Source organism: Alligator mississippiensis, chromosome 1 (genome assembly GCF_030867095.1).
Source record: "Alligator mississippiensis isolate rAllMis1 chromosome 1, rAllMis1, whole genome shotgun sequence".
Lineage (NCBI taxonomy): Eukaryota > Metazoa > Chordata > Crocodylia > Alligatoridae > Alligator > Alligator mississippiensis.
Genome location: NC_081824.1, coordinates 460244902 through 460270724, shown reverse-complemented (window position 1 = coordinate 460270724; position 25823 = coordinate 460244902). Strand labels below are relative to the sequence as shown.

Genomic DNA, 25823 nt, shown 5'->3' with positions numbered 1-25823 from the left:
ACATTTTGGAGAGGTCTTAACCTAGCTTTTAAAAGAACCTACCCCTTTTCCAAAACAGAGGTTCTAGCTAACAACAAAACTAGTATTTACCCAAGGGGCACTTTTACATGTGCTCCGGAGGTGGGGGTAGGGGGCAGCACTTTAATCAGAGTGGTTCCAAGAGCTGCTGTAATTAAAGCACAGCAGTATCTCATATGTCACTGTCCCCGTGCTTCACAATGGCAGCGTGGGTGCTTTAACTAAAGCTTGTCTTACGAACTTTAGTTAAACTGCCCCTGCTGCCATTTTGAAACACAGGGACGTTGAATACACATGACACCGAGGCTGGTGAAGCATTCTAATTAGATTGAGTCTTCTCCAATCTGTCCCAATTAGAACGTGTCGGAGCAGGCATAAGCACGTGTATAGATGCCCTAGAGACTGACTTCAGCTGAACTGGAAGGAGGTCTAGAAAATATCCTCTTGAAACATTGGTCTACCTTACCACTTAACCTAGATAAGAGGGATTTTTATGCAGAAAGAAAATTAAGAAATCCTCATCATTAACAGGGATCCTGGTTTTTTCTGATCAAAAAATCCAACATTTTCTGATTAGGCAATTCTTCTAGGCAAGCTAAACATATATTTGACAGAATTAATATGGAAAGGTCCTTTTTGATAAATTGATGCATCATAGTTTCCTGTTCATACCAATGCCTTTTAATTTGCAACATTGCCTGTCCATTTGTAGCTGCAATGGAACAAGTTAAATGTTTCTTATAACCCCGTGTTTTTGATTGCTGAAATTATTTTAACTATGCGAGTAAAGATTAGCCCCAGGATTTTGCCTAGAAGCTTCCACTAAACAAAGAAAAAAATGGGACAAATGGTGCCACACACACAGCCCCTAAAGAGAAATAATTGTTTTCTTCTCACACTCTTTTCCTCTCTTATCAAGGCAAAAGCTGGAAAGATACTAGCTGGTGTTTGCCCCATTTACAATGAAAAAAAAAATACAATTGGCGATATGGATACGGGCTCAGTAAAAAGATGCACCCCATTTTACAAATCTTTATATCAGCAGTGTCAAATTTATCTGGCATCTGGGGTCAGAGCTGGGCCACGAGGAGCCTCACAGATAGGATCTAGCCCAGCAGTAGCAGGGGCTAATACAGCAGTTACTGACCGCACCACTGAGGCATATCCCCAGTGAGGCTCCATACCCAGGAATTTAGTAGTGGATCCCATCCTCATTTGCCCATGTGCTGGGTGAAACAGTTCTGCAGACTGAATCTAGCCTGTGGGCTGTATTTTTGACACCCCTGACTTATGGCTTTACTGAATAAACTGTGATCTTCAGCTTATGCAGTGGTAAAAGCTTCCATCTGTAGAAAGAGAGAGAGAGGAGTCAACGTACTGTTTTTTTTAAATTATGGACTCTGATGAGACACAAATAAGAACAGCATACAATGCTGATTTGTAAATCGTTAAATCTAGGTGAGCAAAAGAACAATTATAGCAGATTGCTTTAAAGATCGAATAACCTGGTGGAGGGGGAACCACAATGTCTCTAAAAAGTCAGCTCCTACGCTTCACTGCAATCCCTCTGCCCTTTAATATCCTCCTGCCTTAGCAAGAGTCTGCACTCAAATTCATTTCACAGCTAAAATATCTGCAACTCATTAAGTCTCACAATGAGCCAGACCTCCACGCGTTGAACACCATGCAGCTAGTACTTGGTCATGGGCTTTCTTTGAAACTAAGTGCAATGGCTCTAGAAACCACAAGGTGGCACATAGTTTGCTCACTGCTTGTTCCACCATAAACCAAAGATGGTATTACCGAGCCAGAATGATAAACAGCAGCACCTTTATTTTATTATTCCCATTATCCCCACTCTAGCAAGGAGTTCTCTCCTCTAACCTTTCAGTAACTCACTGCTGTAACTCCTACATGTGAAGTTTCAAAAGAAACCTTTCAGACTCCCACATGTACAGCCAGGCACATCACCCCCACCTCCAAACAGAATGTGTGTAGGAGTCTTGAAATAATGATTATTAATTTTGCCCAAATGCTGGCTGAAGCCTAATTGACAGGCACATTTCATTGGATACAGATTAACACTGAACAACAATGGGAGAGAGATTTGTACGACGCTTGGTACTGTGTTGAAGAACACTAACCTCATATACAAATCCTAACAACAAGAAGTCCACAGCATACCTGAACCGCCTGAATTCATGCAATCACTTTGGGATCACAAAAACCTCTGGCAGGTAATGTTATTTGTATAGAGGCATTTGCTACACATGCAACTCTCTGGCATTCACAGTCTAAACAGTGCAGGTAACAAAATGAAATTACTAGAGCATTATATGTAGCTGGACAACTAGGCCCGTTAGCATTGGCTAGGACCGAGCAGGAAGACAGGAAAAAAAGGTTCCCTAAAGCAGCAAGGTATATGCAATAAAGAAGGGAACAATTTCTTCCTGGTCCCTATAGCAGACACCCTATAAGATTAATTACTTACAGTCATACGATTAATTACTTTACAACAAAAACAAGCCACGTAAATATATTGGAAACTCAGTGGGGATAGGGATGAACAGGGGAAGGAACAAGGAAGGACCATTGCAACTGCACGGTCCAAACTTCCTTAATTGCACACCAGATACACGGAACCACATATAGTCTATATTAAACATGCCCTTGAAACAACACTCATATCAAAGACAAAACTACAGGGAACAGCTTCAAACCTTAGCCTCCTCTTACCATCAAGAGATCACATCTCACCCTGAGACTAACTACTTCAGCTCTTAAATCTGCCACTTCTGCCACACATCAAAGTGGTCAGGAAACTCCTGTTCACCTGAAACCACTCTCACATGCAAGCTACCACACAGAGATATAGTCTCCTTTCAGTCTTCTCTTGGGGATACCAATAAATTGAGTACCTGAAACTCTTATCCTGAAACTCGTATCATAAGCTTATCCCAAGCTGCCATACAGTCCATTCTATAAATGTATTGAACAAATTTGATTGAAACAAATTAGGTATCCTTGACTCTGCTATCTGATAGGAAAGACTGCCCCCGAATTTTACTCCTGTGATGGTTTGAAACCTCAACTAGGGCGTGTATGAGCATTACATTTAAGCTGACCTAACTGGGTTAGACTGAGCTAAATGCCCAGGTGCACAGACATTCAGAGGATTTCAATCAGCCAAAAAATGGTGCATCTGATCAATGTAAATTCACCTCAGGAGCTGCAGGAATTTAGATTAAAAAAAGGTTAACCCAGTCTAGGAAGGGATTAGCCTAATCTAGTGAACATCTTGGGCTCCTCGTCCCACTCCCAGCAGCAGTGAGCACACACCACTTCCTAGACACAGCTGCATCAGTTGCTTTACTGCTGAGCTGACTAATTAGCTCCACAGTAAAGCTTCACCATCTACACGTGCGGTGCTATTAGGCCAAAGTAAACTAATTAAGTCTGCTGTAGGATAGTACTGCCTGACACAAGTACTATCCTATGGTGGAGTAGTTATGGGTGGCAATACACATGTGATGGGGCTGGCTGGCACCCAAGGGTGTTGTAGTGTGGGGGTTGCCTGCTGGCTAGTCCCGCACCATAGCACCCCGGCCAGTTCCTCTGCAGCACGCTGAGCTGGGTTGGAGCAGCCAGCCAGGGCTGCTCTGGCTCAACAAACTGTGGTCCTGAGCACACGTGCAAAAGCTCTTCTCAGGAGCAATAAATACTGGTACGAACTGTGCTAGAGTTTATTGCTACATGCTAACTGCATGTGTAAGCATGCCCCCTGTCTAGGTTTAGATTACTTAAAATAATCCGCATCAACCTAGACTGGGTGTGGCAAATGCTTCTTCACACCCCTAATTGCCAGTCTAATTTTTTTCTCCCCCTAATTTTTAAACATACACCATAAACACTGTACTCATCAGAAGTAATAACCTTTCCATATCGTACATATGTTCATTTGGCCATTTCCAACATAACTCCTTCCTTTATTTCCAATTACTAAATTACCTCCCAGTCCTGTGCTGCCTTTCTGGAATCTCACCAATGTCACCTCCCCTATTATACTTGCCCCAGTTTTACGCACTGCAAAACCTTGTCTCCCAAAAGAGATGATACTATTTGCTTTCTTTTTTTCTGGTAAGTCTCCTTCTGTCACTGCTCCCAATGAAACGTCTTATCCGTGAAGATTTGTCTTTCAACAATATTTAAATGCATTCATTATACAACCACATCTCTCTCCCCTATGTTTGAAAGGCTAATTCTATTTTAATTGGACACAAATAATGTAATTATGGAAGTTAAATATAAGCATGTCCCCTTTCTGAATGAGCTAGAAAGGTCCTTCTCCAACTCGTTTAATGCAAGTACTTTGAGGTGCAAGATTTTACTTATTAGTTTGACATCTGATACTCCCAACCAAATTTGATATGGAGCTCAGCTCTCCTGGTAACAGGACTGTAAATGGACAGTGTCTATTTCAAATCATACCAGCACTATCTTTCTATTTACATCTGTGCACTTGTGTTAAATTTATATCTGCAGCTTTGCTCTGAAGCTAGTTTTTTAAATGAATGTTTAATTATTAAATTCAGGTTGTACAAACACCATTGTTGCTGAGTCTCACCAGATCTCTTCACTCGCCCAAGACCAAGCCATCTTTTCCAGCCATGTTTTCTTGGATTTCTCCAAACCCTTAAAAGGAACAAGGCACCACTATAATCTTTGTCTTCCCCTGGAAGCTGCAATCTCTATCAGTATCTAACATAGTGAGGAAAAATGCTTGTTGTGTTTGTCTAGACAGATCCAGAAGTGAGCCTTAATTTGGGAATACAGGTCACTACCCTGGGTAACAAAGTGCAACACAATAAACCAGTATTTCATGGAGTAACAGTGGACATTGTTTTTTGAAGGGACAATTATGTACAGTATAGTAGAAAAAGATGTTATCATTTTTGGCTCTTTGCTTTTGAAATTCTTCACTTTAGGACTTGGGAAAAAAAAACCCTCAAACAAAAGAGAAAGGAAGATGACAAAGACAAAAAAGAGCAGGGGAGGAGTGAGGTAGGGTGGATCATCTTTGTCCCTCAAGTGTTTACACTAAACATGAATATTTATATGCTGGAACAGTTTTATATCAAAGTTTGCTATTCCTTCCCAAGTAGAATAAAATCAATTTTGTATACAGTTCAGGTCTTTAATAAATGTGAAAAATAGAGTCTGCAAGCCTCACTGCAGTTCTACAAATAGCGATATATGGAAGGCAAGAGCCAATATTTCAAGCAGGTTTCAAACATTGACTTCCACACAGAAGACTCCAAACAATGTAGATTCTTGGTACATGATGGCTTGCACAGTATGTTGCATGCAAGTGATCACAAATTAAATACTACAAAAGGAAAACTGCTTATAAGTAATTTGAATATTACCAAAAACACCACCTTGCAAGATTCTAGCTCCCATGTCTCAGCTCAATTGCTCAAAACTTGTGGAACTCTCCAAGGTGCAAAAGGAGGCCTTTTTATGCTTAATCATAGTGGTAAGAGTGAGTGGTAAAAAACATTTTAAAATATAGAATGTATTCTTTTAGTAAGCCAAACCTATAAGCTATATATGAAAGAAACCTGGAATTCAATAAAAAGTGGTTCAAGAAGTGATCTTGTGGCCACCTACAAATTCATTAGGGGAACGCAGCAAGGGATTGGAGATGCTCTGCTCACCAGGGCGCCTCTTGGGGTAACAAAGAACAACGATCACAAACTGACAGAGAGCAGATTTAGGCTGGATATCACGAAAAACTTCTTCAAGGTAAGGGCGGCCAAAATTTGGCATGGGCTTCCAAGGGAGGTGGTGCTCTCCCCTACCTTGGGGGTCTTTAAGAGAAGGCTGAATAAGCATCTGGCTGGGGTCATCTGACCCCAGCACTCTTTCCTGCCTAGGTAGGTGGTCAGACTTGATGATCTGTTGAGGTCCCGTCCAACCCTAGCATCTATAAATCTATGAAGGCCCTTCTTGAATTCAAGATGCCTCTTGAATGGCACATCTCTGGGTTTGGGGCATGCCAGCAGGAGTAGGTTCACTCAGGAGCTCCCCACCCTGAGAGCACACTGGAAGCAGAGTAGACATCCCTGAAGAGTATCTAGTGCCCTTAGGTTTAAAGTATCAATTATGTTTCTGGGGTGTCTAAGGCCCCTGGGCCCCTAACCATAAATGGGACCAACTCACTGAAACAGAAGTCTGATTGTGCAACTTCGGGAATACTGGACCAAGGGATATGTAACCGAGACCAGAGTTCTGCATCCTATCAACCTCCAGGTTCAGGGCAAACACATGTTACTGCCACTGGGATCTCAGAGTTGGACAAACAGGCCTCCTGCAGCCTTACAAGAGATTTAAGAACAAAGAGATAGTATCAGCTATATTGCTTGATTCTGTTTCCACTGGTTCCTCAATGCCTAGCTCCTGGATACCACAGAGACAAAAGGGCCAGATTGTAGCAGATTCTGCTGGAGAAAACTGGTCTTCACGTATTTCATGACGAATCAGTAGTCTAATACCCATAATGACTTGACATCTGGACATGCAGAGGATTTCAGAAGGATGTCACAGATCAGGTATGTGAAAAGATTAGGGAACAGAATCCCAGAACGTAAAGCTAGGAGGGACCATAAGGTCAGTTAGTTTGATCTATCCGTTACATCTCACCTAGTTATCTTTGCACTGAGCCTAAATACTGTATTTCATTGCCTAATGTCTTCCAGGAAGATATCCAGGCTTGGTCTGAGGTCATCAGGAAAAGTGTTTCATTTAGTTGTTTATTTCCATGGCTAATTGCCCTCACTGGTAACGTTTCCACCCGGTTTCAGCACCCAGCTATTGGTTTCTGTAACATCCTTCTCTACTAGACAGAAGATCCCTTAATATCTAGTATCTTCCACCTATTATAAATGCATCAACACCTTCAAAGTGACTTCTGTTTCTGATAAACTAAACAGATTAAAGTTTAAGTTTATCCCTTGTGAGAGATGTTTTCTACCCTGAAAACTATATTCCAACTTTATTCTACACCCTTTCCAATTTTTCAAGCTCTGTTTTACAACTGTACCCACTTTTTCCCATATTGGCCTCACCCATGCCATATGCCATTATTACCCTGTTAATATGTCCAAGGGCCACTTTTACCCCTTTTTGCCACATTATGCTGTGGGTCCCTATTCTGTTGGTTCTGGGTATGACCATAAACTGCATCCATCTGGAGGGCCTGGTGGTAATGTGGTGGTGCTACTTGTGGCAGGGTAGCTCCTATAAAATACCACAGTGTTGCACCCTCCAGAGTCAGGAGAGTATAGGGTGCTTCAAAACCCTCACCCCCACTGCCATGTAGGTACTGCTTGGTTGAAGAAAGGCTAAAAGACATTATCCTGACAGACATGCACCCTCACTGAAGCTTTAGGTAGTTAGCAGTACTTCTTATCACTTGCTGTCTGACAGAAGCTGCAAACCTCGTGGCAGTGAACATCTGGACTCGGTCTGGCCTTTGGATTCTGTCTCCATGGTCTAAAGGGGGGGTGGTAGGTCTTTGACAGCCTCCACTCCTCCATACTCTTGCCTAGGCATATGTATCGACGATCCTGGTGTGATGGTCGCAGGACTCCATATAAACGGATTTATCAAGTACCTGACTAGACCTCTTAGACCATGTTCCAGAGGATCGATGGTTGCCTACTACTATTCTGCTGCTTGTCCACCAAGACTCCCACATATTTTTCAGTGTAGTTCCTTTCCAGGATCCAGTGAGATAGTCTGTGAACTTGAACTTCTCCCTATGTACCCAGACTGCTTTGTTTGACAGCACTTGCTAATAGACTAACCTCCCCAACCTCTCCTCCCTGCCGCAATGGCTCCGAATACAGAACTATAACTGAGCCTTCTGAGACAACCAAAAACAATGGTAGTCTAAAGGGCAATGCATTGGATATTTTTTCCCCATCTTCTTGCTCTTTTTTAAAATTTTCCATAAACTCTCCAAGCATTACATGTGCTAAAGTAGGTTGCAGGTTGTATTAAACTTACACTGTTTAAGATTAAAATGAGGTAAAATGAGTTTGTTCATTACTGATTAGAATCTTTACTACAGGTCTGACACAAAGGGAACACATGTTGGAGATGTCTTTTCCCCCCTTGCTCAATTCACACCAAATTTGACGTAATTCAATAAATGTAATTATTGACTTTCCATCCTAACTTAAGGTTAGACAATGCGCAATGGCACATGAAAAAGCAATCAGATCAATTCCAGGGCTATTTATTTGTCTATCTTCTGAACTAAATATAGATAAGGTATTTGTTATGTCAAGCTAAAAAAGTTCATAAAATACAAATGAGATCAGGCATATTCCAATGCAGTTAATAATGATGCATATTACAATGCAGTTACAATTAGATATGAACGGGACAGTAAGATGCTGTTGCACCCTACTATAATGTATTCTAATGTGTTTACAAGTTGCTTCTGATAATAGCAAATGAAAGATATTGGCACTGCAAATCTACAAATTCAGTGTATGGACTTCTCTGCTTTAAATACAGAAACATTTTAAGATCTTTCCATTTTAGACTTACATAATACAGTTGTCATCCTTCAAACATGTTTCCCTCTGTTAACATTCAGTAACAATGGTAAACTTAGAGAATTAAATACTTGATTTATCATAATCTGATATAAAACAATTTATGCTTTGTGGAACACTTAAACCTAATCCATGAGATAAAATATAATTCCATCACATAAAACAGGCTTTGATACAGCTCATAACTAGAATTAGTGGGAGTATTTGTTGATAGGGAAGGAAGGAACAACAATAAACGGATAAAGATTCTCAAGTGAAAAGATTTGCATTGACTCTCCTGCTTAAATTGTCAAACAGAAGCAGCAAGCAGTATATTTGGTAAAATGGTTACTTTAAATATGGGCATAAACAATTTTTCAAGTAAATATCAGCACCCACATGGCATATATAGTATCATTTTTTCAAATGTGATCAATTTCTGAGAATGTAACATTTTTGATAAATTATTCACTATTATAATCCCAAGCACAACTATCAGAACTATAAGCATCCCTTGTTAAAGCAGTTTTAAAACTCTTTTGCACAATTAAGTTTTGCGTTCTGAAATGTAAAGTAGTCTATACATCTGAATCCCTTTTCACCCAAATTTCATTACAGTCACAAAATATAATTGCCCACCTGCAAGTAAGGTACATGGATGGAAACACATCATTAATTGCTCAGTTAGGCAAAGTTACTTACCTGAAACTATAACTATACTGAATTCTTCAACATCATATTCTCCAAATCGTATGCCTACTATTTACAAAAACATTCTGAATACAGACATACCTAGAGTAACATTGTATCTTCTATTTATTTTTCACATTATGTATCAGATGATATTTTATTTTAAAGACTATAAATGAAAGACTGCCCCCCTAAAGTCCATGGAAGCTATGCCAAGTATTTCATGTGTAAGTCACATTAAAGTGAACTACAAACACATACTTCATCTTTCACTCTTTTTACAATTAATCCTTTCCATATAATTTGGAGAGGGGCCTCAAAGTGTTATGTCTTTCCTACTGAATTGCAAGAAAAATTGGGTGGTCCCATATCTCTGTGCAAGTCACAAGATTCATGAAGTGTAGTTCATACATAGAAATGATAATGCAAGAAATATATTCATATTTCCATTTCTTTCCAAATCAACATTGCAGAATTTGAGTAACACACAATCCCCAAATGTATACGCATTTTAGAACATCCCTTTCTCCCTTTTCTCATCAGCAGAGTGCTGAAATGAGATGTCCTGTCATACAGGAGACCATTTTTAACAGCATAATTTAGAACATTTACCGACATCTTATAAGCGTAGAGAATAATCCTTAAAAGCCAATAAAATACATTGTATCCATTAAATTTGTTTTGTTTTTGTCCATATACTTGCTAATCTGAAAGTGATTTATTCACAGCAAATGTCCTAGTCATCAGTGCAAACTATCAATAACAAACCATGTTCACACATAACATACTATAGACACAAACACATGCACTCATTGGCTATATGCAACTTTAACCCCATTCTAATATTACCCAAGATACCGTAGATTGCTACATTACCTGAAAACAATTCAAAGTACTTTTGTGTTTCTTCAGAAGGATTTTTTCCAAACTTTGTCGCCATTTGAATACAGCGAAAAGAGATGGCCACTTCAGTTGGTTAGAATCATGGGTTTTTCCTTTTTGCCCATCCAAAGAACCCCTTTTCTGATAATGCGGACTCAAGACCTCATGGGCTGTAGAGGCTACGCTATCTATGCTTCCTCTGTGTTTTAACAAAGCTGAGTTATTTATCACTGTATAATTCATTTCCCCCTCCCTCTTTTGAATGCCTGTATTTTCAGCCCTCTAGCACAACACAGAAGAGGTTCACAAGTATATTTTCCCTTAAGCTCCTGTCTTCATCATGAAGTATAATTTTGGTTTTCAGAATACCATAACATTCCTTTCCTTAGCAGTCAGTGTTATTCTTAGAAACGGTGTAAAAATCAACTCAGTCATTTATGGTCTACCTAACCCTGCTAACTGCATTACCCTAAACTGAGTTTTTATCACTATGAAATTGGTCATAGTTTGCAAGTCAACCAGCAGCCTCCAAAAGGGTTGAAAAATTATCAAAAATTTTGTATACGGACTGAACTACGGGGTGGCTGTACTCTTAATTTAATGCCCCCTGCTCCTACTGTCCTGTGATAATAATGGTCACTGCATTGTGAACACATAAGGAAAAACAACTCCATTGACACATGTTCATTTTAACCAATAGAAATGCAGTATTCTTCTTTTTTTTTTTTTTTAAATGTTCCCTGCATACAAGTTGCAGATCCACATAATTAAATGCCAGGGGGCCATGAATTCTGTTAGATGAGCTTAACTAGTCTTTTTTTTTTTTTTAATCAATGGCCTAGGACTGAGCTCACTCAAGGACGCACATACCTCTTCTCACCAAAAGAAGCAGAGAAAAATAATAGCTAAAGAGAAAATATAGTCAATAACAGAACTGAGCTGCAATTTTGGGAAGCTTGAATGTATACTTTTTCTTATACTGAAAAAAAACTGGAAAAGAAATAGATTCTTTAACTTCAGCAACTTAAATTTGTAAAACGATCCAATCTGACATAATAACAGGTAATCGGGAGATCTTTCTACATAAACTTCAGGTTTTGTTTGTTTTAGGTAATGTGTAATAGGTAAATTAGTTGGGAGTATTATAGACATGGTTTTAGAAGCAATCCACCATGGTTGTCAATTATATTATTGTTAAAAGCATAAGACTTGAAAGACAATCAAATTGATGCATATCAGCTTAACAAGATATGGTATATGCACCAAAGTCAGAACAACAGGAAATAAAAAGGATTTCACCAGCCCAGCTTACATGCTGAGATACAACGCAGCTGTGTCAGAGTTCTGATCTCATTTACTTCGGTGCAGCTTCACTGAAATTAAGTTTTCAGCAGTGAAGCTACCAGCAGAATTTTGTCATAAAACATAAAAAAGGCTCCCCCTTATCACTGGAGGCATGGCATCATTTCTGACTACCTAATGTCCATCTAAGTATACAAGGTGGGATCAGGATTGTTATGTAGAACAATCTGCTTTTGCAGGTAGCAGCATGAAGAGACTAAGGGTGTAGTTGCACCTTACAACTGACGTGCTCAGGGCTGGATTAACACATAGGCAAACTACGCACATGCCTAGGGCCCTGAGCTGCGGGGGGGGCCTCGTCTGCCTCCCTTCCCTTCTAGGTGTGGCTGCTGCTGCCCCGCCCCAGGGACCTGTGTACCTTCCCCAGCCTCCAGCTTGCTCCTGGCACCAGGGAAGGAGAGGGCAGGTGCCAGGGGAGGCTGCAGCTGGGCGGATGCATGGAGCCTGCACCCAAGGGGACAGCTAGAGTGTGGAGCTCAGGTGGGCAGGGTGTAGGTGTGGGAGGGGTGTGGAGACCCCCCACACACACACTCACCCCATGTTGCACAGCCCCTGCCGCCAGCAGTGGCAGCCCTTGGGGCACTCGTGGCCTGTGCAGGCCCAGATGTGCAGTTCCAGCCAGTGCTGCACGGTGGGAGTGAGGAGTGCAGCCCTGCTGGCCACCTCTCTCGCACCGGGCTCTGCATGGTGCATGTGCAGCTCTGCACTACCAGGGAAAGCCTGGAGCCGCTGCCTTCCCCATCCCCTGCTATGTAGGTTGTGGGAAGCAGGGGACAGGGAAGGCAGCCACCTCCAGCCCACACTGCTTCCCCCCAGTAGCAAGGAGCTGCACATGGGCTGCGCAGAGCTTGGTGTGAGATAGGCAGCTGAATGGGCTGTGCTCTTCACCACCACCGTGCAGTGCTGGCCGTCACAGGATGCCAGTGCCTGCACAGGCCCTAAAGGCAGCCACTGCTGTGTGCCATGGGAGGAGTATGGGAGCGGTCTTCACACACCCCCACCCTCACACACCCACACCCTGCCCCCACAACCCCCCCACATATACACCGCAACATACCTTATTGCCCCCCCACACACACACAGCCACGCCCCCTCACAACCCCCACGCACACACCTCCCATCCCCACTCCCCTCTCTTTGAAATGAGTTAGGTTTGTTCAGGGCTTGTTTTTAAAGGCAGTGCTGCTTTTTTTTCTCATGAGACTTGGCAACACTGCTCCAAGCCCTGCTCTCTGCAGGCAGCAGCACTGCAGTGGGGCGGTTGTCTCAACCTGCCTGGAGCCCATGAATTTGTTTTCCTAGGCCCCACTAAAGTGTTAATCTCACCCTGCATGCGCTAACTTTAAGGAATGTTAGTTGGTGTTAAAGTTAGCATGTGTTTTGAGCAGTTGCATGTTCAAGGTTAATACCCCCTGCAGTGTGCATTGCTCTGACCTGCCCTTCAAGACCTGGTGAGCAGGGCCATAGCTAGGAACTGAGTTGGCTCTATGCCTGCCTAGCTCTCCTGCTCTCTGGGGCAGTTTAGGTGGCCTAAATTGGGACCTCAGCAGCCTGCATCCAGGCCACCAGCCCACTGCACCCCACCCCTCTGGAGGCTGTGGCTCACAGAAAGGACAGCTGCCGACCAACCAATCAATGGTTGTTTGGACCAGTTCAGACACAATCTGTCACAGGAGCATAGGAAATGCCCATTTCCTGTGTCAGGCCCTATGGATCCTGTCTCACACAGTGGAAGAGTAGATGCTGAGGGAGAGGGTAAGTAGAGCATGGCCAAAATGTTCCATCTCTTTCTCCTCTTCTACTGCATCTTCCGGTTGTAAATGTTGCATATCCTATTTGTGGCCTAATGCTCATTTCATCAGATGCTGTGAAAGGCCATGTACAAAGCTGTAATGTATTAGGATGTAACAGAGCATGCATTCTAAACAAGCTCATATTGCATGCTCAAGGAAGATACAGACAAACAACAAAGAACAGCTATATTTGCTAGAGCAGGGGCAGGCAAAATATGGCCCAAGGGCTGGATCTGGCCTGCCAAATCATTCTATCCAGCCCATGGGGTTCCTTCAAAAAATAATTATTACTGGCCCACAGCTGCCCCTCTGAAAGCTGGTGGAAGGCATGGGCTTTCAGAGGTCATGCACCATCAGACCAGTTAGGCTCTGTGCCTCCACTTCCATATCGCTCCTGGCACTGCAGCTATATATGAAGGAACCAAGTGTGATGGTGTGCAGCTGGACAGCTGGTAAGTGAAGAGAGAAGCTCCTGCCTGCAGTGCCAGGAACCCCACGTGGAGGCACAGAGCTACACAAGCCGGGGCTGGTGATGTGCATTCCCAGCTGCAGTGCCAGAAGCCCCATGTGCTGACACAGAGCCAGCCCAGCCAGCCCAATGGCACGCACCTCCCGGAGGGAGAGCTGAGAGCCACACGTGGTATGGAGTCCTGTATTGTGTGACTGAATAAAGTTTTAGCAATATATAAGGCTAGAACATGTTATCCTGGAAGGCTTGATATTAGAATAAGGTTATGTTTAGATTATGTATTGATAGCATTATATTGACAGTAATAAATTGAGTACATATATATATGATGTGTAAGTATTTATATATGTAATCAAGCTATGAATTTAGCTGTATGACTGAGTGAGAGAATGCAGAGTGTATGGCATGTTTAGTGTGCCTATGAAAGCAGGAAGAGACCTGCTAAGGCACTAAATGTATAAGTTACCAGACAATGAGCTGATTAATGGATGGCTGAAAAACCAGTCTGTGACCAGGTGCAGAGGAGACAGGTTAAGCAACAGGATAAAGGAGGAATTCTGCATGTCCTGCAATTTAGCCTAAACAACATTCAAGGCTAGAAGACTGACTTTTACGACAGGGGCGACCTTGAGCTGAGATAACGAAAAGAATGATGAGAAACAACATCTGCAAAGAGATGTGCAGGTAGAAAAGTACCTCGACATCGGACAAAGACTTGAAATCCCTATAAAAGTGGGATGCAGCAATGCCAGAGTGGGGAATTCACACTCTGCAACATCAGGGAGCACGGGCACGTCTGTTTACCCCCACTCCCATCACCCTCAATGAGCCTCGGCTGGCCACCCAGTGCTAACATTGAGCAAGCAAGCTGGTAACTATAACATCTCCATAGAGTGTGTTTGTCTATGTGAATGATGAGTGTGTTTGTCTGTGTCTGTCTGTGTGTGTGTGCTAGTGAGAATGGTGTGTTTAGTGTATGTCTTTGTATGTTTTTGGCGTGTAGGTTGTAGCTGTGTTGGTCTAAGGACATAGGCAGACACCAAGGAACCTTGTCTACCTTTATATGTTTTTGTTTTATGTAATCAATAAACGCGGTATCTTGCCTTATCCCCCCCCCCCCCATAAGGTCTCGCTCATGATTTGAGCAAAAAGCAATTTAGATAACAGTTCACCTGGCACTGCAACCAGGAGCACAAGCTGCCAGGGGGGCTCTGCCTGCCATGGCCCATGAGCACCCTGAGGGCCTGCTGCTTGCTGCTGCTGCCACTGGTGGGGAGGTACCATGGAGGGGTATGTGTCTGGAGGGGGCACCCCTCATGTACCTCCTCCACCCCTGCACCCCCCACAGATATCCCCAAACCACATACACCCCTCCACACGCTCACATCCTCCACACCCCTTCAATTTCTCCCACAAGCCCCATACCTACCCACACCCCTTCACAACTCCCCACACCTCCCACACAATATACAAGAGTAAGACTTTATTTTGAGCTATTAGACAATCACCGCTATATACGCTATGCAAACATATGTAAAAATCAGGACAAAATCTTTTTTGAAATAAAATTGAAATATGTTATAATAAATGTTTGATTTTTAGTATATGATTTGTTTCCCCCCCCCCCCCCCAATTAAGAAAAAAGATAGCAAACTCCCTGTCCCAAAAGGAGTACTTTCAGGCACAAGGGGAGGAACTTCTGGTGGCAAAGGTCAGTGGGTAGGGGTGGGACTTCTGGTCCCAAGATGGTGGTGGCATGGCACCTGTCAAAGGGTGGGGGGGCTGCCCTTGAGACCCATGACAGCTCAACAAAAGTTGTAAAGTGGCAGCCCTCCAGCCAAAATAATTGTCCACCCCTGTGCTACAGACTGTCCTTCACCTGAACTCTAAATAATAAGTAGCCCAAACTGGGATTTTGCTTTTCATAATACTCTGATGATTTTAGCACCATATTTATGTTGCTTGTTTGGGTTGGAAGCAGGGGCTGACATTACATTTTCTTACGTTGTATACAAAATACTTTCTGGTTTACATCTTTATCAATTTTACTTCATTCAGATACATCATAGTAACAATTGATAAAATATTTGTAATATTCTGAAGATATTATACACACATTTGATTCATCCTCACAGGACCCTGTAAAGGTAAATCAACATTATTCCCATGTTATCAATGAGCAAACTGAGGCATACAGGTCAAATGAGCTGCTGAAAGCTGTTAAACAAGCTAATGGAAGAACCAAGTTTAAAACCTGGGACTTCAGGACTGCCAGCTCTAGCTAGTTAATAGTATGTGTTCAGTTAGCCGTATAATGGTGATATCTCTCAACTCCCGTTACGACTGCCAGCTTCACCCTCACAGGATTTTGTTATACAATCATTTTTTGTTGGGTTTTTTGGGTGTTTTTGGAGGGATTTTTGTTTGCTTCAGAGTTTTCTATAGTGCTCATCAGCATCATATCTACGGGTCTTATTACAATATAATTAAAAGTGTTCATTCATATTCAATTCAAGTTATTCCATCTAAGCATCTCTATTCTTGGCAGTCCCTTTGTTTGGAATGGTTTGCCGGTTTTGTATTTTTTTAAAGGTGGTAGGAAAGCCAGTTCTATCTTTTGAATAATTTCACACATCTCTTTTCACTGAAATCAGTTAAGCAGCTGTGAAATAATCAACACCATTTTGATAATTGACGTTTTTTGTGCTTTATGGAATCAGAATATTAACACGTGTTGCTCCTCGTGTCAAATCCGACTTCAAAGTTCCTTTGACTCACTAAATACAAGTAATTAGCAAAGGAACCTTGTCTGGATTGGAAATGAGAAGATCTGGATTTTACTAACTCTAATTATATAAACCAGGGGGTGTCAAAAATATGGCCCATGGGCTGTATCTGGTCCATGGAGACTTATCATCTAGCCCATGGTGCTGCCTTTGGGTCTTGGACTAGCCCCACACACTACAAACCCTGTGCCAGCCCAGCCCCTCATGCTGCATACCCAACTGGCATGTGTTGAATGCAACATATGAGGCCAGTTCCAGGGCATGCACTGCACAGGGCCAGGGCAGGGTCCGGCACTCACTGCATGTTGTGCAGGGGCGCATGCTGCATGTAACATCCTGGTCTGGTCTGTTGTGCAATGTGCAGGCTGGATTTGGTGTATGTGCTACATGCAGCATTTGGGATCAGGGCTGGCACACACTGCATAGGGTGCACGGGGCCAGTCTGGGGTATGTGCTGTATGCAGTGCCCATGATGGACCAACCCCATGAGGTAGTTCCAGCACATAGGACCAGTCTGCAGGCCCAGTTCAGTCCACAACCTGACCCTATGCCACTCATTCAGCCTGCGGGGCTGGATCAAATTAACACCACTGTTTTAGAGGCTCACCTCTGTGCCTCAGTTTCCCATGACATAAGGAATAAGGTTTATGCAACTGTGAGCTCAATAAATTAGCACACCAAAATATGTACTAACATTTTATTATTACCAATAGATTCACATCTTACATGGCCATCATGAATTAGCATTTATAAACATATTATGGGAGGATAAATGGTGCAACTACAGATAGTCAGAGACAGTGAGGATCTGAGCTAAATCTAGAGCATATTTATGCTTCAATTTGGAATTGGGATTAAGACATCACTGTGATATCATAAAATTAGGGTGTTTTAAAAGCAGTCTCAGGTGAAGGTTTCATGTTATTTCAGACCTTCACGGCTGACTTGTCACTAGAAGGCTGGTGAACAGGGGAGTGGACAGAAGCCTGGAGTCTATTCCTCCCCTGTGATGGGAATGGCATGTAGCTCCAGCACAGGGTCTTTCCAACCTCCACATCCAGCAGGAGCCCAGCCAGAGTACAGGGTAGTAGGGGAAAAAGCTTGAAAACCTGTTTGAAGTGAGGCAGGGCTGGGAAAAGCATGCTTTCCATGGTTCCAAGGTCCTGCGGCTGAGGGATCTGGGACTCTTCAGCCTGAGGACAAGAAGGCTGAGAGAGGAGCTGGTAGCAGCTTACCGCTGTACTAGGGGAGCACATCCAGGGCTCGGTGAGCAAATGTTAACCAGGGCACCTGAGGGGAAAACCAGGAGTAATGGCCACAAACTCCTGGAAGATTGATTCAGGCTCAACATAGGAAAAACTTCCTCACAGTCAGGGTGTCCAGACTGTGGAATAAGCTCCCTCCAGAGATGGTGCAATCACCTACCCTGGAAATCTTCAAGAGAAGACTGGACGGTCACTTTGCTGGGGTCGCCTGACCCCCCAGTTCTCTTTCCTGCTTGGTGCAGGGGGCTGGACTCGATGATCTTGCAAGGTCCCTTCCAGCCTTACAATCTATGAATCTATTAAGCTTTTATCTCCCCTGGCCATAAAAGTAATACCTTGGAATGGCATGGGTAAAATGTTTCCACAATAAACCTCCTTTTGACTAGCTTATCTTTAAAATATTCAGAGGGCACGTACAGTAGTTTAACATACCTTAACTAATGACTGCTCTCATTTTAAATGCCTTTATGATGTGTCAAGGCCCCTACAGATTAAGTTGTTAGAAGAGGCGTGAGCTTCTGTAGGCTACCCCCTACTTAAATGTTATGACGAATGGCAAGTAATCAACATAGTATCTGATAAAGAATGGACATTTATGATAAATATTTGTCATAGCATCTGACAAATTAGGCTGTGGCCTACAAAAGCTCATGACTTTCTGAATAGTAGAGCCTATAAGACGCCACCGTGCCCTACTTTCTGCCTAAATTCAGACTAACACAGCTAACTACCTCTCTCTACTTTATTAGATAGGAAGAACATTTCATACTGTATACCCATATAACCAATGCAAATGGAGGTAGACTATTTTCCAACTTATTTGTTCATTTGAAACAGACTGACATTTTATTACTATGATGTTTAGCCTGCTAAAGAGAGCCTTATAATGGAACGTGTGTGTGTGTGTGTGTGTGTGTGTGTGTGTGTGTGTGTGCGCACGCACACATGCGCCGTGTGTAGAGAGCTTTGAGCTGTTGTCTTTTCGGTGGAGGGCTGTTTGCAGTTTTTGCTTTCTTACTTCAAAGACTGTGTCTGTGGAGGGCCTGGAGAGTTGTCTTTACCAAGTCTTGTACAGGTTCCTCTACTTCCTGACTATATGAAGGGACGAAGGCAGCCTAAGCTTTCCCAGGCTTTGAACTCGTCATCTATCCTCCTAACATTTTAAGTCAAGTGACAACAAAAGGAAAAAAGGCAGCTTAGTTCAGGGACCTCCAGAATTCATGTTAATATATTCCAAAACTTGGTGGAGTACAGCTAAAATCCTTGGGGAAAAGACTTTCTTGGAGGACTCTCAGCACGGGGGGTTAGCCAAGCAATTCTCATGAGCAATAACAGGAGCAGCACACACAAAGCCTGGTGCACTGTGTTGGTATTGCAAATGTCTGCCCTCATATCTAAAACCTGGCTGGAAAAATCAGGATGAAAAACAATCAAGTCTCTAAAACCATGACAAACTGTCATAAAAATGTACTGGTATTGCTTCACTGTAATTAGGAAATCCAAGGCCAAATTCTCCAGTTGTTTACAACAGTATAAATATAGATTAAGTTCCTTTGGCTATACACTAGCAGAATTGAGAGTAGAATCTGGGCCCAGACGTTTAGTTGAGGTACTTGCCCAAATCTGTTCAGACATTTTGCAGTCTCTAAGTAATGATTTCACACACTGTGGTGTGCAGATGGTTGCTCCCCCTCCCTCTTTTACTACCATTTGAACTTCTAAAATGGATAGAAGCCTGATCAAAAATCAGAGCCTCTTGTACTAGGTATTCTAGCAAGAGAGTCATGGTTCTTGTCCTTTAGACTGTCTAGTCTGTCATGGATATGATGATAAAGGGTGAAAAGAAAAACGCATGTAGAGTCACTTTCCAAAGCAAATCAATAGCAAAGTGATGGAAAAGGCTTCTGGCCTCCTGACTGTCAGTGACTACTCACAAGACCACTGCAAAGCTAGGATTAAGACTCCTGATTGATAACATCTTGCAAGACCTGAAACATGTATTCAATTCCACCACAAAAACTATTTTTCCCTGGTAAAGGAGCACACATACACAGATATACAGGTAGGCTGCCTATACATGTGCTCATTCCAGTTCTAATTAGAACACCTAGTGTCACCTCACCGTCAAGTGTATGAAGCTCCCACACGTTTTAAAATGGCTCCTTGGCTGAGCTTTAGATAAAGTATTCTGCAGCTGTTTGAAAATATGCCGGAGCTTAATACATGTGACAGTGAGAAGTTTTAATTAGAGCGGCTGTCCAGAAACTGTTCTAATTAAAACATCCTTTCCCCTACCCCCAAGCATATGTATAGGCAGCTGTATTGACCTATTTGGGGCCAAATTTGCTTTCAGATGTATACATACTATTCAGTCTCAATGAGACTGCTAGTGCAAATATAAACACAGCCCTGGCCTAGATCCTGTCTTCCTACGTAAGGCAGGGACAAACTTTGGAAATCTAACCATTCATTAGAGAGAGGAATGGTAGGTATTGGGCGTGTCTATACTTCACCGCACAGTGACATTTTTACTGCACCGTGCTTTAGTACTTCCTTTTATAAGTACTAAAACACGGCGCAGTACAGCCCATACTGCACTGTACAGGTGGTGCATGCTTAAATTTCCCTGCTACGTTGCTGTAGTGGTGTGCTATAAGTGGGGAGCATGCCACTACAGTGACATACCTAGCAATCATGTGTAGACCTGTGTGATTGTTACATCACCATAGCGTGTCATATGGCAATAGGATTATAGGGTGGCATTACTTTTTATTTTGGTTTATTAAAGACAAATTCTTAGAAAATATCTTTTAAATGTTTCTGTGACCTCTAGTCAGAACCTTTCCACAAACATTTATGGTTAAAAGGAAGCCATGTTTGTGGGAGGCAATTTGCAGATTAGTGTCTAATTAAAATCTATCTACATCATATTCACAGTAATGAAAAGCCCTTTCATGGCATTTACATAATAAACTGCTCTTATATTAGATATAGGCTCTTCGTACAACACTTTCCAAAGCTCATACAAAAAACAGATCAGTGCTCATGCTACCAGCAATTCTAATAATAGGTAGCAAGAGGCTGAAATAACTAATATCCTTGTGGCTTTATTGATAATGCAACTGCTCTGCTAAAAATATCAAAAGTAATAGACCATGGAAATGCAGGGCCATAGCTTCTCATGAACCTGATAAATACTTCAGACAATTTTGGTATCAACACACATTTTATTTTTAATGAAACTGCATTTCGAGTTTAGGAGTTTACATATATAAAGATGAAGAGGAATCCTGAAGAATTTTAGATGCGTCTATGTCTGTCTGGAGGAAGGATTGAATGAGAGGGGAAGGGGAGGCTCTTGTAAACTAGTCACAGTATTTGTATTAAAACACTCTCATGCTGTCAGCAAAGAATGGTTCATATTAGAAAATCTTCCAATTTCAAAAAAGGGTAAATACATTTGATAAAGAATGAGAGACATAAGAGTGACCCCTTTCAAACAATAAACTTAAAGAATATGGAAACATTTCATCGAGTTGAATTCAGCTCCAAGAAACAGGATGGATAGGGAAGAAAAAAGTCCTAAGTAGGTGACATGTCAGTTACCAAAAGAAAAGCAAGTGGCACAAAGTGAAACCCTACATAATGAAAAAGTTAATTCAGATATCACCTATAATACATATTGCTAAAAAGTATTCTACAATTTCTGATGTACTTTCCTCTTCAAATGGATAGTGTAGGGTAGCTTTCACCATTAATTAGGTAAAGTAATACTGCTATGTTAATAGCACTGAGTACATGTCCTCAGAGGAGGAAGGGGGTACTGAGTCCTTGGAGGGAGAAGGAAGCAATGGATTTCAGTTCAGGGAGATTTCTGCACCACTCTAGCTTTGAGTGGGATCTCAATGAATGTAAATTCTCTTAGGTCTCTTATCCCATCAGAAATCTTTCCCATTTCTCCTTCCTTCTGATAATCTAATAGCAGACAGCAAACATTGTTAAAATTGCAAAGATAATTTTCACCTAATGAAATAGCCATCTAGGTACAGGATGTTGGATACCGAGATGAGATTTAAAAGACAATTCTCTACAGATGACAGGGGGACAATTTTAGAGATTGAGAAATGTTTTATGATTATCTTTGACTTTAGCTATTTATTGATCATTGCATGTCTGATTTATACAAAGGATCTAGTTATTTTTGCCACTTGGATGAATTGGGTTTTTTTCTTTACTGATACAGTCTCTCTGACATTTCATTTTTTCTGTCATGCCCACAAGGAATAACCTGAACAGAACATTACAGGACACTAGAAAAAAGCAGGGTTTAGGAAATACAAGCATAAAGAGCACTTCCCTCCCTTTGGGCCCCTCCCCATCCCCAAAACTAAGTTCAATTTGATCTCTCCTCCATGTGTCAGAGGGCATGTCTACATGTGCAAATGCTCTGGGGTGAGTTTATTCTAGGTTTCTACACATGCAGGGAAGTGGGAGAAGATTTCCTGCTCATGGCAAGAAGCTGCTCCCACCCCCACAAGTCCTGCACTGTCCCCATGTAACAGCCAGGGGAGCTCTGGGCTCCACCTGGGTATTAGCCCAGGGGCTGGAAGCGAGCATGGGGCCAGGAAACAGCTGTCTCCTGGTGGGGGCTGGGAGATTGCTCCATGCCCCCAGATTGCTCCAAGTCCCCAGGAACTGCTTGCTGCCAAGGTGGGCTCTACCACCAAAGCCTGGGTGGGGACAATGTTCTCCTGCCCTTGCAACAGGGAGCTCCCATCCCCCACTCCATGATCGCGACTGCAGGGCCAGGGATGGGAGATTCTTAAGGTAAGATAAGATAAGAGTCTCCCAGCCCACGCTTCTGAATCGCAATTAGAAAGTAGGGGCTAGGTACTTCCTGTGGCCAAGGCAGTGGGACATTGTCCCTGCCCAGGCTCTGGTGGTGGAGCCTGCACCAGCAGCAGGCAGCTCCTGGAGGCAGGGAGCAATCTCCCGCCCCCTGTTGTTCAGCTGAAAAGGAACATATTTGCTCCCAGTTGGCCGTCTACACATGTGCTACTGTGCAGTAAGTAATCAGGAGTAAATTTGCTACTTGTATTTACAGGTAGCAAATTTACTCATGATTAGAGGAAATTACTGCACAGTAAGAATCTGCACATGTAGATGATGACACATACTGCACAGTAATTCGCTCTAATCTTGAGTAAAGCATCTTATATAGACATGTCCAGAGTGTATCTCATCTTCTGAATTCACCTCATAGGGCCTCAGTTCACAAATCGCACTCTACCTTGTGCAAAATCTCCTGTAATTCAGGGATGCTTGACAACAGCAAGACCTAGACCTGGCAGTAAGTGTCTCCAGATTTAGGCCCTTTGGTTTTACCCTCCCTGGACAGGGGTTGCTTAGAAACTATTACATACCAACACCAACCTAAATGGCTCAGTGTCAGGCTTGAAGAGAGTACCCATTTTTAGAGAAATCAGATTATCCTTTAAGAGTTGGGAAGGCTGTTTTAATTTTTTTTTTTTAACTTTTCAGTATACCTGGGCCAGGGGGAGTATGGTGGTGGAGAGAGTGGGGGAGAAAAATCAATCAAGTGAATTGAAGAAAAGAACACTTTAAAGCACTCCCCTTGGTGATGAATTTGCATTTTAAAAGCTCACTGAGAATACTTTAATGAAACTTGTATACTTTTCATACTTTCCCCTATTGAGGATTTTCCTTATTACTAAATTCTTTCAAGTCAGATGACAAATTAATGGCTTACTCCTACATTACCAGTTCTACAGGATGTATGTAATCAGTGCAGTATCCCTCAAGGGGAAGCAAGGGCTGTGATCAACGAGCTCTTTCTGACCCAGGAAGAGCTAGGGTTAACCAGAGGCAACGCTCTCCAAGACCTGGTTTTGGCCAAGGGAGATGATCTGGTGTGTGGCTTGAACATTGAGGGTAACCTGGGCAACAGCGACCATGAAATTATCAGGTTTACCATCCCTCACAAGGTCAATAAATCAACCAGCAGGATCCAAGTCCTGGACTTCAAGAATGCTGACTTTGACAGGCTCAGAGCATTAGTAGGGAAGGCGATGAGGGACCAGGAAGGGAAGGCAAATGAGGTGCACAAAGAGTGGTTGTTGCTCAAGGACACGATCCTCGAAGCACAAAAGAACACCATTCCTGCAAAGAGAAAAGGTAGCAGGAGGGCTGGCAAGCCCTTCTGCCTTAATTGGGACATTAAGGGCCTCTTAAAAAAGAAAAAAAGAGGTAAATGCACAGTGGAAGCTAGGACCAGCCCTCAAGGAGCACTATACTTTAGTCGCTGGCACTTATAGGGAAACGATCAGGAAAGCCAAGGCAGTGACTGAGTTTAGGTTAGCCATGGGAGTCAAGGACAATAAGAAGTGCTTCTTTAGGTATGTAGGCAGTAAAAGGAAAACAAATGGAGGTGTGGTACCCCTGCTTAACTCCTAGGGACAGCTGGTAACTGACATTCAGGAAATAACTGAACTCCTGAATGCCCACTTTGCTTCGATATTTCACCGGACCACGGGGAAAGTCAAGTAAGACAAGACTCATAGGAAGCATGCCAGGACTGTCAGTCTCCCGATTCTGGTTGCTGAGCAGGTGCAGTACCAACTAGAAAAACTAGACATTTATAAGTCAGTGGGACCAGAGGGACTCCATATGAGGGTGCTGATGGAGCTGGCTGAGGTCATCGCGGAACCTCTGGCAAAGATCTTTCAGAACTCACGGTGCACAGGGGAGATCCATGAGGATTGGGCGAGGGCCAACATTGTGCCCATCTTTAAGAAGGGGAAGAGGGAGGACCCAGGAAACTACAGATCAAACAGGCTAACCTCTATCCCAGGGAAAATCCTGGAAAAGCTCATTAGGGAATCTATGTGCGATATGCTCATTGGGAGTAAGATTCTGAACAACAGCTAGCATAGCTTTGTTGCAGGTAGGTCTTGTCTTACCAATATCATCTCCTTCTACGACCAGGTCTCTTGCCACCTGGACATCGGAGACAAGGTAGACATTATATACCTAGACTTCCAAAAGGCTTTTAATATGGTATCCCATGATATCCTTGTGGGAGAACTGGAAGATTGTGGGCTCAGCTGCTCAACGGTTCAGTGGGTGGGAAACTGGCTACAGGGTAATACCCACAGAGTTCTCATGAATGGATCTGTATCATCTTGGCATGAAGTGACCAGTGGTATCCTTCAGGGGTCCGTGCTTGGACTGGTGCTTTTCAACATCTTTATCAATGATTTGGATCGGGGAATGAAAAGCTCAGTGGCCAAGTTTGTGGATGACACCAAGTTATGGGGCAGTGTGGCCATGCCAGAAGATAAGCTGCTGATACAGGTGGACCTGGACAGGCTCGAGAGTTGGGCAGACCGGAACCAGATGAAGTTTAACACATCCAAGTGTAAGATGCTCCATCTGGGGACAAATAACCCTCAACATACTTACAAGCTCAGAGGTGACAGACTGACCTGCACCATGGCTGGAAAGGACCTAGGGGTAATGACTGACCATAGCATCAACATGAGCTGACAGTGCAATCTGGCGGCCAGCAGGGAAAACAACACACTGGCATGCATCAACTGATGCATCTCATGTAAAACTAAGGAAGTGATACTCCTTCTGTACTCAGCACTGGTGAGATCACAGTTGGAGTACTGGGAGCCGCACTTCAATAAGGATGTGGACATGGAAAAACTTGAGAGGGTCCAGAGAAGAGCCACCCATATGATCAGGGACTTGCAAGGCAAGCCAAACAAGGAAAGACTGAGGGACCTGGGCCTCTTTAGACTAAAGAAGAGAAGGTTGAGATTCGAATCAACAAATTGAATCACTGTCCCTGATTCGGTTTGAATCCAAATTGAATATGGCCCATTTCACACACCCCTAATGATCTTCTTGGTACATGATCACAGATA

General features: G+C 42.8%; 1 protein-coding gene across 6 annotated transcripts in view; it reads right to left on the bottom strand.

Annotated features, from left to right (window-relative positions):
* The window catches only part of DLG2 (discs large MAGUK scaffold protein 2), a 1595452-nt gene that overhangs the window by 727623 nt on the left and 842006 nt on the right, over positions 1 to 25823 (bottom strand). The gene's annotated exons all lie outside the window — the stretch shown is intronic.